The sequence below is a fragment of the Podarcis gaigeae genome, assembly GCF_964106915.1.
Source record: "Podarcis gaigeae genome assembly, chromosome: 2".
Taxonomy (NCBI): domain Eukaryota; kingdom Metazoa; phylum Chordata; class Lepidosauria; order Squamata; family Lacertidae; genus Podarcis; species Podarcis gaigeae.
This window is the reverse complement of record NC_139679.1, coordinates 38,354,767-38,371,699: the sequence shown is the minus strand read 5'-3', so window position 1 is coordinate 38,371,699 and position 16,933 is coordinate 38,354,767. Positions and strand designations below refer to the sequence as shown.

The 16,933-nt window shown below is 40.9% G+C and overlaps 1 protein-coding gene and 1 long non-coding RNA gene across 13 annotated transcripts in view; both read left to right on the top strand.

Annotated features, from left to right (window-relative positions):
• The window catches only part of LOC310839568, a 321,862-nt gene that overhangs the window by 298,350 nt on the left and 6,579 nt on the right, over positions 1-16,933 (top strand). The window lies entirely within an intron of this gene.
• TNRC6C (trinucleotide repeat containing adaptor 6C) overlaps positions 8,156-16,933 on the top strand; it is a 118,995-nt gene continuing 110,217 nt past the window's right edge. For 11 of the 12 annotated variants that reach the window (XM_083725789.1, XM_083725788.1, XM_083725798.1 and 8 more), the window contains exon 1: positions 8,156-9,806. The gene's annotated coding sequence lies outside the window, so the exon portion shown is untranslated. The remainder of the gene's footprint in view (positions 9,807-16,933) is intronic. The other variant, XM_083725790.1, reaches the window with a different exon arrangement.

Below are 16,933 nucleotides of genomic sequence, written 5' to 3'. Positions count from 1 at the left end.
TCAATTGGTCTGCATTCAACAGACCTGTCCCCAAGGCTGGTAAGCTACAGTTAGCACAGGCTCAGAAATCTGTTGTTTTAACCTCTTATTTGGATGCTTCCAGATGGAGGTTTATTGCAACATTGATACTGCTCACGTCCAGTTTTCCAAGCTGTCCCCATGAGGTCTTTGTTATCAAAGTGTTAGCCCACACTTTATTCATTTTATTTATTATTGGGATTTATATTTCTTGCTTCACCCTCAGGTCAAAGGACAGGTTATCAATAACAGCAGAAACAAAATTATAAATAGAACATATTATAAATCTAAAAGCAACATGCCAAATTTTCCATCTGGTAACAATAGTTTTCATCTGCTGCCACAACCCACAGTCTTGAGAAAACAAACAAACAAACAAACAAACAAACAAACAAACATTTTCAGTTGTCATTTAATACCATATAGTGTGGCAGCTTGTTTGAATTCATGGGGGTGGGCATGTTTGTCAAATTCCAGCTCTAGGGTGCCACCACCTATAATGCTCTGTTCCAGGTTCTGTTCCAGTCTCCTTTGACTTGATCATGGAAGAGAGAAGGCCTTCCTGGCCAGTGATGGTATTCTTGGACATGATGGTATTGGGAGAGGTGCTTTTTCAAGCAGATGGGCCCCAAGCCGTTTAGGGCTTTGTATACTTAACACCTTGAATTGGGCTTGGTGAGAAATAGGCAACCAATGTAATGGCCTCAGGAACCATGTTATGTGCTCCCAAGGTGACAATATAATTGTCTACACTATGGTCTTTTACTCCAGCTGCAGTCTCCAAACTGTCTTCATGGGTAGCCCCATGTAGGATGCATTGCAATAGACAAGTATTCAATTAAGTAAAAATGACCCATTATACATCTGCAGTTACCACTGCAGTTTTTGTGTGTATGCATTTTGTCATTTGTGTGGTGATGTTTCAGTGGGTGGTCCCTATTGTCACATACCTACTTGCATTTGATCCTCACCTGAGCAAAATCTAGCTATTGTTTCTGGCAGCCCATACTGTACAAGCCGACTGCCACCATCTTGGCTGCAGGCAGAAGGCACCTTGGAATTTCAAGAATGCAGTTGAGAGGAGCTATTTTCTCAAAGTCTCAACACACCTGAGGGGTTTCTTTGGAGACTGTAATTGCAGCACATACATCAGGACTTTTTGAAAAATAGTAGTAATATAGAGGTCTTTGCACAACAGCTCTATGCTACACTTTAAAACAACCAAACCCTCACACAAATGAAAATGAATGTGTCCCCCACGCCCCACCCAACATCAAAAGAAAAGATAAGTCACAGTTTTTTTTTCTATAATAAAACATGATAACTAGGGGCTGGTAACATGTGCTCTTGTGCCGTACCAGTGACAACTTTTGTTACAAGGTGTACACATATGGAAATAGCTCATAATGAGGAAAAAATAGTGAATGACTGAGGGGAGGAGCTAGAAAATGCAGTGCAGAAACATTCTGTTAAGGTGTGCCCTCTGGTGTGGACAGAAAGCAGTGGAATGCTGGGAACTGACATTTTGGTGGAAAGCACTGAGTTAAGCAACTGCTAAGACAGTTTCAATAGGAGCTCTCCATCACAAGGTGATCCTCCACATCCTTTCAAGTGAAAATATAAACCTGAATTTTGGAGCCCTACCAATGAGTTTCTAGACGCTGCCTTGTGGATACCCTGTACTTGGAGAACAGGTACACAGGAATCTGCCTTATCCAGAGTCTGGCCATTGGTTCATCTAACTCAATATTGTATACACTGACTGGCAGAAGCTCTTCAGAGTTACGGAAAGGGGTGTCTCTCAGCCCTACCCGGAGATGAAGAGAATTGAACCTGGAAACCTCTGCCTGCGAAGCAGATGCACTGTCACTGAGCTGCAAGTGGTGAACTACATGCAATTAGAATATAGCTACAATATTTGGCACTGTTTAAATAGTGCATAAAAACACCTAGTTAGAAAGCTTTTCCAAAAACGATCTTTTACAAACCCTTAATCTGGAGGCAAATTTCATTTGGCATGTTTTCTTTTAACACAGCAAAACAAGCCATTCTAATCGGACAGCAGCTTTATTTATTATTTAATTAGTGACACTGTAATCATATTATATCCTGTTAATTAGATTGTACTGTACATCAGCAACGAAGCCCACATGGCTGTGCCCATTCTGTTTATTTCAGGCTTTTGGCTTATGTCAGAAGCAAAATCCTTTCTGAAAGTATCAATGAGACAATCTGCTGTTGCTGCTGTTTGGTTACGTTGCTGGAGGGGGGGGGAGGCGTTGTAGGTGTTGACCTATATTCATAAACATTACAAAGTTGGCTCAGTTCACAAGTAGAACTCTTTATTTGCTGTTTGTTGGTGTATGTGTTTTTTTACTCCATTCCTCCCATGCAATTCATCTGTCTTCCACCTGGATTTATATATGCCACAGACAAAATAAAGCCCCCAGCACCTGTAGTGTATGGATGGCTGCTGCTGCTGCTTGTTGGCACAAGCTTGCTTTTTATATATATAAAAAAAAAAGTTGCTAGAGCCAGGAAAATTCTTATCTTTGATTGCCAGTACTTTTTGTGTGAGAAGCAAAAGGTTAAGTTTAAATCTCACTGCTGAAATACTTCGCAGGCATATAAATCCTGCCTGCCCTAGAAAACAGTATGTTCTAAATATAAAACTCTGGTATTTGTTTTGCTTTGTTCTGGGCTTCTCTTTCTATTGCTTTCTCAAGCAATGTGGTCTCCCTCCAGTGGCAAAAACAGATCTAATTATATTCCCATTCCCGTGAACCAAAGACACTGTCAGGCTGATACACAGCAGCTAAAAATAGAGCTATTATGAATTGAAGATGGGGGAAGCGTTCTCCCTTAGCATCCTGTTACACTGGTTATCACTTGCTGTACTCAATACTCACCATACAAAGATCTGAGACCTCTTTCTCTCCATGCCAGAGCAAATGTCCCTTAAAACAGGGGATCAAAACACCAGCAGAGATTTCAGGTACTAGAATTCAGACCAGAACTGGAACAGAAAGCTATTATAATAGATGGGAGAACACCACCTGGTGCTTTACTTGCTTTAAAGCAACAGCAGCACTGTCACAATCAGGGAGCTGCTGGCACCCACAGAAAAAGGGGCTTTCTCTCCCCACTTAAACCTCAGTGCAATAGTTGCTGGTGAATGTTGGAAAGGAGCTATGCTGTTGGCATCACTGGCTCACTTTCCAAAGAAAGGACACGGTCAAGCGGAGAAGAAAAAGAGAAGTGTCCTATGGCACCTTAAAGGCGAACAAATTTATTATGGCATAAGCTTTTGTGGACTACAATTCACTTCATCAGATGAATAAATAATTTGTTGCTTTTTAAGGAGCCACATGACTTTTTATTCTTTTTGCAACACCACAGACTAACCCGGGCAACCCCTCTAGAAAAAGGTACAAGTAGTGATTAAATGTGCAAAAAGTATACAGAGCATCAATGCCTTTGTACCTTAACTCCAATTATGGTTTGCTTGCTGGAGAAAAAGACTGGAATTTCTTTCCCATATAGTAGCCACAAGGCTCCTCAAGATGGTGCATTTATTGAGCATTTACCCTAATTTGCTTACATGGTCGTTAAATTGTATCTGCTTTTTATTGAGCAGTTCTTCAAAGGAAGGTTATACAAGAATGAGCATGGGGCAATGGCATGTCTTCCTGTTAAGTCATTTGTCCACCCCATACTTTTCAATAAATTTCCACATCATTTTCCAAAACACAAAAAGGTCTGATTTCTTAAAAAGTGGATTTGTGTGCCAGGGTGTAAGAACCCTTTAATCTGCTTTAATTGTGCAAACCTAAAGTTGTTGTGTTATGTGCCTGAGTCCCTCCTGCAAAATACTGACAGTCCAAGGGTGCCCAAGGCAAGCAACTGCTTCTGTACGTTAAGCTCACAGCACTAAAACAAGGTGTCCAATCAAAACCCTTTACACCAGGCATAGCCAAACTCTGCCCTCCAGATATTTTGGGACTACAACTCCCATCATCCCTGACCACTGGTCCTGTTAGCTAAGGATCATGGGAGTTGTAGCCCCAAAACATCTGGAGGGCCAAGTTCGGCCATGCCTGCTTTACACAGCGAGGCTCCCAATCCAGGTATTTGCTGTGGCCATTAAGAGATCTAGAGAAGGGGCTGATGTTCTTCCATCCTCAGCAACTCAGGCACTCTGATTGTTCCTCTTCCTTTGCTACCTCCTGTGTAAAGGACCCTAAGCCCTGCTCACCAGAAAGAGTGGGCTCTGGGGTGAAACATGCAGACAATTCCCACCTGTGAAGCTCTTGAACAGAAACTACAAAACCTGTTTCTGAGGCCCATATTCATAGAATTGTAGAACTGTAGAGTTTGAAGGGACCCTGAGGATTATCTAGTTTAATGCTCTGCAATGTAGGAATATGCAGCTGTCCCATATGGGGACAGAACTTGCAACCTTGGCTTTATCAGCACCACACTCTAACCAAGTGAGCTATCCAGCATTGGAAAGGCTCTCTTTCTGTTATTTGTATATATGCAACCCAAAATTTGGCTGGTTACTTCAAATCATTTGAGATGCAGCGACACTTTCTTTAATAGCTTCCCTACTCTCCTGGTTCTCAGGCATATGATCTAAGAGCATCCCAAGTAACCCTTGCTTAGCAACTTGTTTTTGGACCTGTCACAAGGTTCTCACAACCCTCCTTTCTACCTTTCAGGTTCTGTCTTCTATCATGCTCCTGTTTTTAATCCACTCCCTTCTTCCTACACCTGGTCTCTATCTGTTAGCTTCACTACTTTGACGCAGAGTTGGTGTTTGCTTGTGGACTTCTCGTAGGCATCTGATTGGCTACTGAGGGAACAGGATGCTGGACTAGATGGGCCTTTGATCTAATCCAGCAAGGCTCTTCGTATGCTCTTAGGACCAGTAAAACAAACAAACCTGTGCAATTGGCTGGTGAGTAAATATTGACACAGTAATAAGCAAGTCAGTTCAATGTGTTTGTTTCAAGGGAGCACAGTAGCGAAGTGTGCATACACCAGTTATAATTCTGCAAATCTTCTATATGACATCACTGCTCCAGTGCTAGGTCACATGGAGACCATCATGATCGCTGCTACTCTGAGAACTGCTTGTGTGATTTGCTGTCTGCTTCCTCCTGAACCCTATGTTTTCTATTCACAGATGCTTGCAGTTATAAAGCCTGGCCAAAAGGATAAGTTTGGCCATGCACTTTAATTGGGAAGGTAGGGCTGAAAGTTCCCTGGAAAAAGTTGCAGGGCAAAGGGTGTGTATTCCTAAATGATATGTGGTTGGGTGTTGAGGAAGTAGGAGGGACTGTCACTGCTATCAGATATTCCTGTGATGCAAAGAAAAAGTGAAGCAGCCACATTTCTATTTATACACTGCTCTTCCTCTCACAGAGTACAGAATGGTGCACAAAATGATAAAATACAATACAGCAATAATAATGAAAACCATCTATTATAACAACGCAACTAAATAACAGGCAAGACATGAAGCATGGTATCAGCAGTAAGACCATAATCTGTATTTGTACCTGAAACTTGTGTGAATAGCTGTGTCATTGGTTGCAACCTAAAACTTAACAGTGTGGAGGCTAGCCATATTTTCCACAGATGAGGTGCTGCCACTGAGAAGGCTCTACCTCTTATTACCAACATCCACATGACTTAATATTTTACTATGATCAAATTGACAATTTGCCTGGTTAATTGACTGCTATACCAACTTTACTTATAGGATCCTCAGCTCTCAGCCTCCTTACCTGCTGAGTATCTCTGCAAATGAATTCTCCCATGTCAATCCTTTGCGAGATCCTTTTCAGTCAGCTAGGTCCTTCACAGATGCTGCACTGTTGGCAGCTTTCTGTGAGATCTTAGAATGTTTGTGAGAAATGAAGCCCAACCGAAGCCTGGGGGTGGAGTGATGCAGGCAATAAGCAACCATTTTAGTCCATTTTATACTGATTTTCTTGTTTAAAGCTGGACACAGCTGGAGCAGATTTTTCTTTTTTGCCCTTGCAACTTTGTCACCATCTTGTTTTGATGTAGGTGTCCATTTTTATGTGTACCACTTGTGTGTTTAAAAGATTGTTTGTTCATACTTAGGAGTTAAGTGAGGAAGGGAACCAAATTTATGTTATTGAGACTTTGTTGCTTATTAATTAATATGAAGCAAAAGGGCTTCTAGCAATAATTTACATCCCACTTAACAAGTTTAGGTTCTTGATGCAAAAGCATCTAGGAGTTTGAACCTATGGATGCAACTTGAGAAATCCACACATTTCTATAAAACAGGGAGACACAGCATGATCTGATGCACTTCCACAAGGCTAGATTTACACACTGGATCTAATAAATTTCCAACAGAATTCTCCTTATGTGCTTTCCTGGGTCATACAGAATCCATAGCATAGGGTGCATTCCATTGCAGGTGCATTTTCCTCCCTTCCTTACAACTGTTACTAAACATGTCAAGCAATTCACAGTGATGTATTGGTGTGCGGGGACGCGCACACACACACATGCACAGCCTGTCTGGCACTGGCACATCCTGCATTGGCAAGCTCAGTTTGTTTTTGTTTTACTAGCTGTTCTTGCAGCCCTCTGGGGATCTCAGATGGGAGTTAGTTTCCTTTCTCAGCAATGGTAGGTTTTGAAATTAGATTTGTCTGGTGTCAGGCTGTGACCCTGATCTTTCTATTGGGGTGCGAGGGGACATTTAAGTAGCCACTAAACTGTAAGGGATAGGAACTCTTGTAAACAACAGACTATGAAAAAAAACAGCCAAAGCAATTGGTTGGCTGTCAGGCAGGATAACAGAATGTTGGGGAGCATGCTGTCATTATCCCCCCCCCCCCATATATTTTATTTTGACATCACAAAAGCTTGTCTGCATGTCTGGAAACTTCAGCTAAGTGTACTGTGGGCTGGTTTGTTTTGCATCAATAACTCTGGGTTTTGAATTTGCATGTGCGTTGTTTTTTAACACAGCCACCCCTCCAATTCCGCCATATCACAGATCACATCTGTCTCTATGGCCATTGTTTTGTGGTGCTGCCATGGCACAGAAGCATGGATGCAACCCTTCACAGTGCCACCATAGTACAAAAATATGGATTGATGGCAGTTTCCTAAGAATCTGCTAGATTTTTTTGATTCAGATTCCTGCCACAGCTCCCACCAAATCAGAACCTCTCCATGTTCACAGTCTGCACCATGAACATTACTGCTGCCATAGTGCAATATTATTGATCTGTTTTTGCACACAGCAAAGCTGTCAAGTGCACATGCCATATTATGCTGCCGTTCATGGGCACGGATGTGATCTCTTGTGTGGTAATTTAAAAATATGTACATTTGTGAGGGATGCTTTAAGGTCCTTTTTTATGAAGATGATGATGCAGTCGGTGGGTACAGATAGGATCTGTTGGAATTCCATAGAAAAACAAAGACGACACATGTCCTGTGGCATCCCCCAGATCTCTGGCATTTGCAGGGCAGTCTGTACGCACCAATGTAAGCTTTAATTTGATGCTCGGGTGGGGGCGGAATTTTGTGTAAAAACTAAGCAAATTCATTCGTTTTCATTCAGAGGAGCCGATTTGTAACCCCCCCTCAAAATCTTTCAAAACAGCAGCGCCAGGTTTCTGCAGAGCTAAAAATAACAACAGCAATATACTGAAGCAGATGCAATTCAAGCGCAGGCTAGTCGAGTATTATGCATATATATAGATAGATAGAAACAAACCCCAGTGCTATGTTTTCCCGTGCAAAATTACCACAGCAAAATTCCCCATCATTTTCATTCCAAGCCTGTGCTTTTTTTTCCACCTGCAACGCGGACGGACCGTATCTGATAGCTCCCTCCGTGCAGATTAGGTAACACACAAGATGGACGGAGGAGAAAGGCAAGCAGGCAGGCGAGGGGGGGAGCGCGCAGCGAGCAACAGGGAAAGGCATCAGCTCCGGCTCTCAGGCAGACGAGATGAGAGCGAGGGAAAGGCGGAGCTGCGGGACTCCTGCCGTCACGCCATTGGTTCTCCTCCCCGCCTCATTTGCATGTCTCAGAGCTTTCTTTTATGCCTGTCCCCCCCCCCAACCACCACGTGACTTGAGCGGCGGACGAGACTTCCTGTTTGAGGTTGGGGAGGGGAGGAGGGAGTAACTCTCGCGTCTCCCTGCCCCCCCCCCTCCGCGCTCCGTTGTGGTCTCGCGCTGCCTGCCTGGCGGGGCTCTTGTCAGTTAGTAACAAAATGGCTGCGGTGGCAGCAGCTCTGCTCCTGAAGCGGAGGACAGAGGCGGCGGCGGTGGTGGTGCAGGCGGCTGCTGCTACTGCTGCGAGGAGGAGCGGGGGGCCGGCCCGGCAGCATCACTGAGCTCGGCGGCATCGCCTGTCCCGCCAGCGGCCCAACCCCCTTCCCCTCCGAGCGAAAGCTCCGTCCGAGGAGCCGCTCCTGCTGCCTCCACAAATCCCCCGTATCTCTCCCCCCCCCCGAGAACCTCTCTCTCTCTTGAGTCCCTGTGGAGGGGAAGGAGAGCGAGCGAGCGAGCCTGCTGGATCCTGCTACTGATTGGGTGGATCCCACCGGGAGAGAGCCTGACGGACCTCCTTATGAGAAACTCAACGGCTGGATCGCCCTGGGATCCGTGGATCCTGACCCTGTGAGAAAGAAAGAGACTGGATTTCGCCTTCTTTTCTGGATCCACCTATGTTTGGCATAGCTGGGTGGATCCCCATGAGAGAGACTGGTGGACCCCCTCGACAGCAAGAAGCTTATCTCCTGGATCCTTTTAGGATCCCTGTCTATCAGAGAGACTGCTGGACCTCCCTTCCTTGGATCCACATATGAAAGGCACAGCTGGTGGATTTCGCTGGCATCTGTGGATCCTTGCCTTCTGAGACACTGCCTGGATTGCTCTCCCCCTTGGATCTGCCTGAGAGAGACTGCTAGATCCTTTTCCTGCTTGTGTTCCACGTCTCTCCTCCCTTTTTAGAGAGACCGTACTGGGTACTTCTTGTTTGGATGTGAGACTCTTCTGGATCCCCCGTGGCTCCTTTTTGTTTTTCCTAAGCTATTCCCTTATACACTTCTGGATGGGTACAATTTTCTCCATTTTAATTTGCACTTTTGAAAACAAAATATTCAGATGCTCATCCATATAAACTGAGAATCTCCCAAACACATATTTTTTAAAAGCTGTGTTCTGATCAATTAGAAAGCATAACATTTTCCACTCTCTCACATCCCAACAGTTCATTTTTGCTGCAACCACGTACATTTAATTTTAGAACAAAATTCCGTGTGCAAAACTCTAGCTGGGGACTCATAACTGCTAGTTCTGCTTCACTGGAAATAAAAAAGATATTTTAAAAAAGGACCTGCATCTGCTGCACTTCTCTGGGCTGGAATCAAACTGGAGCTTTTAGCTCTTCTACTTGGATACTGTTGATTTCTTGTCTGGTTTCCCCAACCCCCTCCCTCCTCCTTTGTGGCAGGTTATTTTTGGTGGTTTTTTTTTTATTGGAACGGGCATAAATATATAAAAAAAAAATCCAACAACTGACTTTCTTGGCCGTGTGAGATTTTTTTCGTATTCAACGTGAAAAAATACGGGTACTTTTTGTAAGAAAAAGCATTAAAGAAAGAAAGGAGCACGTTAGTGAAACTCCCAGACGCCAGACAAAATATTCACTTGTTCTTTTTCAAGGAGACTGAGTCGAAAGCTGCCAAAGAGCCCCAGAAGGAAACGAAGCAAAGGTAAGAGGAGGGCCATTCCCTTCTCTTAATTGGGAGGCAGGAAAAGTTAAAAATGTAAAAGACCTTTTAAGTAATTCAGTGCATGCGGCTCCCCGTGCAATAAGTACAGAACAGAGCTGTTTTCTGTAGTGTTTTTTAAAAAATGTGCTGTAGTCAGTAAAATAATAGATCTATGAAGTGCTTTCTAATAATAAGCTATTATATTCAAAGATTAAAATAGACTTGGATGCCAGCTTTAAAAACTTCAGTATTTATCAGGCATATTTTGCATGTAGTTCCTTGTCCCTGCAAAAAAATCCCACACCACATCATGCACATGAGAAAATATGGAAAAGATAATAATTTATGGAACAGAATTAATCTTAAATTATTTTAGTGTGTGCATGCTGTTGATAGCATCTCACATTACCATGTGATGCAATGTTTGGAAAATAGTGATAATTAGCCTTGGCAATTTGTCTTGGTTTAAGTGTAGCTAGAATGGAAAAGCTGATTGAATGTAACCAACTGGAGAAAACTTGAACTTCATCCTTGATTGCCTACAGTCAAGTATAAAAAGATGACTGGATCTTTTTTTCAGTGTTTCTTTAGAATGTAGGCTTCTTTTGTGTCTATATTATTAAGTTCTTTGCTGGAGTAAAATATTTTAGCATATTTTTGTGTCAACAGTTTTTCCTTTTATGGTAGCAATGATTAATGGAGCAAACCATCAGTTACTAAAGTATCGGGGTCAAAGTAGGATTTCAGTGTATACAAAATTCTACCTGTGCAAATTTTATTAAAAGTATTTGGAAAACCCTCTGCTTCATTTGCTTCAAAGCTTAAACTTGGAAGTGCAGTAGTCCATGCACAGAAGGTTGCTATGTTTTCAAAATATAGAAAATGTTATCTATGGCTCACTTAATACAGAATGCCTTGGTAGATATTTTAGTTAGTCGCTTTATAAAGATCAGTCTTTAATTTTAGTTTAATGTCCTCTGTTGGAGAGTTTTTCTCCATTTAAACTCTGTGTGTAATAGGGACAACCCATTGTTTTGTTTTCTAAGTCAGGGTAGACCTATCTACTCTGTAAATAAGGTAGTGGTGTTCATTAATTTCAATGATTCTACTCTGAATAGGATTAACATTGGTGAGCACCCAATAGTTCCATTGTAATTTTGGCACATGTTTATAATATCAACTCCTTCTTAGAGATATTGAAATGTGGGTGAGAGAGAAACCAAAATCCTGGCTGAATTGGAATATATAAGAACAAGTAATTGTCACTTATTTTAGTGAACCTCATTGGATGCATCAAATTTTATGGGTAAATTGTTGAGATGCAGCAGATAAACGCTTAGCAATACAGACATAAGAACACATAAGGAAGAAAGAAGAAGACAGCTGCAATAAACTATAGATATGTTTTTAAAAGCCCATAATATATTGTTTGATTTCTACGTAGTGAGACTCACTTCTGACTTGTTTTTCTATGTTTTGTGTGGCTGTCAAGATACACATTTAGTAATTATTTAATTTTCCTCATAATCCAGATAGAGTTGAAGAGTTTGTCAATGGGTAAAGCTTATGATTTAATCTTTCCCCCATAGCTGGTTATTGGAATTTCCAGTCATCATCTGACACCCTCTTCCTTCTACCCTTTCTGGCTACTGATACCTAACTGTGAACTCTGATACCAAACAGTGCATCAGAAATATTTAATATTCCCTTCACAACTACAGGCATGTTTTATTCATACAGTTATTTTCCTGTTATCTAATATTATCAATTTTCTGTGCAAGCATTTGGTAACTTTCAGTTTTCTGAATACCTTTCGCAGATACCTTTTGGTAGAAAAGGTGGAAAAGACTATTATTTTTTTAAAACCACTTGTGCCTTTTCTGTTGCTTTTTTAAAACTTTTGTTAGTTGGTTATAGATTTTAAATGTAATTTTTACTTACCTGATGATCGTTTGATGTCCTAGAGCATTATTAGTGACAAGTTATGATGCTTTCTACTTTTGTCACCTGGGACATGCATGGATTAGTAAATAAGGTACATTATGAAAGAGAGATTTCTACTAATGCCGTAACCAAAGCAATTATGATGCATTCTGTGAACTCCTTGTCAGAGATGCTTCCATTGTAAAACTGACTATTGCACTGATCAAAAATGAAATGGGCTGAGTGAGCACTAGGACTCATAAAGATAGCTCTTTCAGTGCATAGGTGGGAAAACCCAACATGTTTTCCACTATCCATGCATTCTGAAAGAGAAAATGTGCAAATGACAGGAATGGAAACTTGAGTTCATGGTGAATAATGCAATGAAAAACCTTAACTTAGTATGCGGCAGCTGTGAAAAAAGCAGATTGCATGCAAGGGATCATGCCTTTACAATATATGGTGTGGCCACATTTGGCATTCTGTGTACGGATTTGGTTGCTGCTTCTCAAAAGGATGTTGTAGAGCTGGAAAAAGGGTAGCAAGCAAAATTATCTGGAGGCTGGTGCAGAGAAACTGGACTGAGAAGTATCTTCCTCATACTATAAGTATGGGGGGGGTTTGTCATCCTATAAAGTTGAATGGTGGAAAATTGAGGATAGACAAAAGGTAGCACTTCTTCAGACAGTGCATAGTTAAAGCTATAGAATTTGCTTCCACAAGATCTGCTGATGGCCAACTTAGATGACTTTAAAAGGGAACTAGATGCATTTATAAAGGGTAAGGCTATCAATGGCTGCTAGTCATGATGGCTATATGCTACCTCTAGGATTAGAGGCAGATTGCCCCTGAATACTAATTGTTGGGGAACAGTGGGAGAGGGCTATCTTCCTCATCTCCTGCTTGTGTGCTTCTCATAGGTATCTGGTTGGTTATTTAGGAAATGGGATGCTGGACTAGATAGGCTTTTGGTCTTATATAGCAAGGCTCTTCTTATGTCAACAAGCAGGCCATAAAACACTTTAATAGTGCAGTCTTATGCATGTTTACTTTTATACTTCAGTCACATTGATTACTACAAGGGAAGTGAGTATAGGATTACAGATGAAAAGCACAATATTAATCCACATGGGGTTTATTTTTGTGTCCTTACACAGTGTGATTAACTGCTGAATCTTCAATACCTCATGTATTTCTAAATAGTATGCCAGTATTAGTTTGTTCTTCAGCCCTGTGGGTGTTAGCTCATCAAGGGCAGGTGTCCTAAGCCATCAGTCTGAAACTATGGTGTATCCTTTTTCTGCTTGGACTGTTGGTCATGTCTTTGGGAAATGCATATCACATTCTTCTAGAATAGGTAGCGAAAGCTAATATACAGTTGGAGACATGAAAGACAAAGAAATGGGCCACATACTTATCATATGTTGACCAACATATTAGACACTTGTCTAATAAGATCACTGGCTGGTGTTCCTGGTGTTGACCCTCATATTAGGCTTCTTCAACATATATTCTACAGTAACAACAAAAGGGATTTTCATTTTGAAAATAATTTCCAGACTAACCACCTGAAGGCTAGACCCCATGTATTGTTTGGAAGAGGTCCTTTAATCACTTTCACCTAGCAGTAGTATTTTGCCCTGTTGCTAAGAAGGAATTGGGTTTTATAATTACTTTTGTGATTCTTGATTTATTCCTGAAGTTGGAATAGATGTATGCTTTTGGTGATGGTTATTAGCCCTCTTGGGCAGCCACAATATTAGGATAGTAATTAAACATTTTAACATTTTGTACTATTTTAAATATAAAATTTCTTTGATATTCATTGTATCATAAAAAATAACATGATCACTGTAGAAGAATCATATGCCCAGCAACAGAGGTTGTGTGCGATTTTGTTGTCATCTTTTAGTCAGACATTTTAACAAGGTGTAACACTCCATCATCAGAATAAATAGTATCCCAAACTCTTGTTTGAAGGCATTACAAAACCCTTTGTATGTGAAAATAGTCAATCTAGGAAAGAATAAACATTTTTGAGTCTGTTTCTCTGTACTTCTATTTTAAAATGCAAACAGATTTCCATGTGTAGGGAATTTGGTTTTATTTATAAGCAAAATGGTTGCCATAGTGATTGCCAGTTTTGGGACACTTATACAGTAAATCTAAAAATGTAGCCTTTAGAGATATACCTACTAAAACATCAACATGAAATTTTTTTGGCACTCAGAATCTTAAGGGCATAAAAATAAAGCCGCCGTGTGTGCGAGAATGGATAATACCTTTAAATTACATTTAGTTGTTCTATGCAGCTGGTCTTGTAGAGATAAATATGCACTTTTCCCAATGCTGTCATCTGGCTCCTTTCCAAAACAAGCTGGAGGAGGAGGTCAGGGGTGGGGCAGACTTCTACTTCAGCAAAGGAAGGCTTTCAGATGGAAAGAATTGCTAGAGAAAGTCCCTATGAGAACACTGCAGACTTAAAGCTTAGCTCCCACCCCATTTCTATTCACACAGGGATATATGTTAATTTATTTGCTTTTTGAAATCTGTTACAATATTTCAGACAAAATCATTTCAAATGTGTACATCAATACACATTCGTTAATCTGCTAAGTTTTTCCATCTATTATGAACTATAGAAGGTTGTTGCTTTGTTGTATGACTAGGATTCTCATTCTTTACCTTGTAAGCTATTTTTGGCTTGTTTTATTTATTGTTTATTTTTAGAACCCGTTTAAAATTCAGATTACAAGATAATGTCATATTTGGAATATTTCTCCCCTTGTCTTGAAGCTTCAGGAAGGAGTTCATAAGGCCGTTTAGTAGTAGAGATGAATGATAAGAAACCTCTTAAGTGCCCAGGGATGATGTAGTCTAGCCAATTTTGTATCAGCTGTTACTTTCTGGTGATAATGGGTAGAGGTTTTCAGTAGCTTTATAAAGACATCAGCCAGGTCAAAAGAATTAGAGACCCAATATATTTTGCTGAATTGCAATACGCTATGGCAATAACAAATTTAATTACAAAACTGGCTTTCAATTGTTCATAATCTTTGTATTTAGAGGATAAATATAGCAAGTTGTGGAAACAGATTAGTCATACCTGCTGTCTTCTATCCTGCAGCCCATTCAGAAACATTCTAAATTGAAGGACTGTTACATTGTTGGTTGTGGAACTTGCTTTAAAGTATGCGTGCACTGGTTAAGATCGAGACAGCTCCCATTTATGTGTACAAAGCAGTTGCGCATATGCAGAAGGAGGTGACCATAAAAAAATATTTCTGGTGGCATCTTCTCATTGCTCATGGGATTCTGCTCCAGAGAACTTGTGATCATTGTGGTGGGTACAGAGGGCTGCTGGAGAGCAAAGCTAAAAGGTGCATGATAGGTGTGGGGGTGCATGATATTCTGGATGTTGACCCATATTGTGAGTTAAAAGCAAACTTATCAGTTGTAAACATTTCCACTCAGAAATATAAAGTACACAAACAGCTTCATTCTCAAGCAAAAAACAATGTGTATTTTATGAGATTTTTTTTAATGGTCGCTTATTTCTTTAATCTCGTTAAGCCTTCTATAATTCTAGCCTGTTTTTCCATTGCTTTCTCTGTGGAAACCTATTATGAACTGTGCCACATGTCAGCATGTGATTGCTTGATTTTTATTTTTTAAATATATTTACTTCAATAACATTCCTCCTGAATGTTCATTTGGGTGTGGTTTTGTATTTTAAGAATAGATGCAACCCATGCACAAACTTTGACCCATGAAACATAAAGTGTCTGAGACAGTAAAGGCTAGTTACCAGAGCCCCTCTTGTTATATTTTACAGCTGTGGAGGGCTTAAGAGAGTGAAAGCAGTATCTGTGCTACAGAAGTGATGTTTTATGGCTGGCTGCCCAGATTGTCTAGCTTTGCACACAGCTCTGCAGTTTGTCTTCAGAGGGCTGGAGAGGTGGAATGTATTCTTAATAAACAGCCTCATCTTTGCAGAATTGTATTTCCCTATTTAAAAAAGGGGTCTTTTTCTAGTCTTCATTTTTATTTAAAAAGTTGCAGTGTAACTACCTAATATTAAATTTTGTTTTAAAACTGGCTGGGTTACCATTGCTCAAATATCGTTTTAGAAAGACTGCTCTCAGAAACAATGTTAGTTCCACCCTCCTCCCCCTCCGAATAAGATTCCTAATTGGTTTGAATAGCCCTAAAAACAATATTGTTGTAATTGCCACCTTGCTATAACTGCCAGGACAGTAACCCCTTCTTCTCCATCTGCCTTGCTCCTGTGGCATATTGTAGTCAAGGAGAATAATGCACATGGCATACCAATATTTCTATAGCAGTCTTTTGTTGGTAAATGTCTGCTGACCTCTCTTCCCTTGTGTCTGATCATGGCTGTTGTCTCTCTCACCCCACTCCTTAAGTTGGTATTTCCTAATATTTTCAGAGCTGAATTTTTTTATTGTAGAGGGGGTTCTTCAGGAACAAAAGCAAAAGTAAAATTGGCTGCATTCACTTGGTGCCCTTGCACAAGTTCAGGACTTTTGATCCATCAGGAGGTGCACAATAACAGAGGAGGGGAGCAGATTGTCACTCCCCCCTCCCTCTCAACCTTTAGTACCTTGCCCTGAAAACCAGTTGAGAAGGCTCTCCTCCAGAACAGATTTTCTGGGGGATGCAGGTGGGTGTTGTGTTTTTTTATTTAAAAAAAGCAGAATTAAAAGCAGCGGGAGGCCCTATTAGTTAACGTGGTATATCAGGTTAAGAATGGTTTCAGGTTAAGAACAGACCTCTGGAATGAATTAAGTTTGTAACCAGAGGTACCACTGTACTCTGTTTTCCCTGTATGAGTTGTTTTTGTGAAAGGAATGGGAAGGAAAGAGGAAAGCAAGTTTGGGAGCAGCTGCTGCTCCACTGGTCAATGGATGGGGCCAAGTTGGTGGTCTTCCTCAGAGGCAGGAAGTGTGATTTCCCAGTGGCCCTTGGTGCCATGACTGATGGCAGACATCATTGGTAAATCAGTTCAGACTTAGGTTCTGTGTTAGAACTGCATATAATAATGGCAGACTGCAATGGAAAAGTGGTATAGGAACCCAGCTTTATGATCTCGTGGTTTCACTATTCTATACATCTTCATCTAGAGCCAGACGAAGGTGATTGTCCCTCTTCCACACCAAGGCTAGTAAAGTAGCTTCTCAACT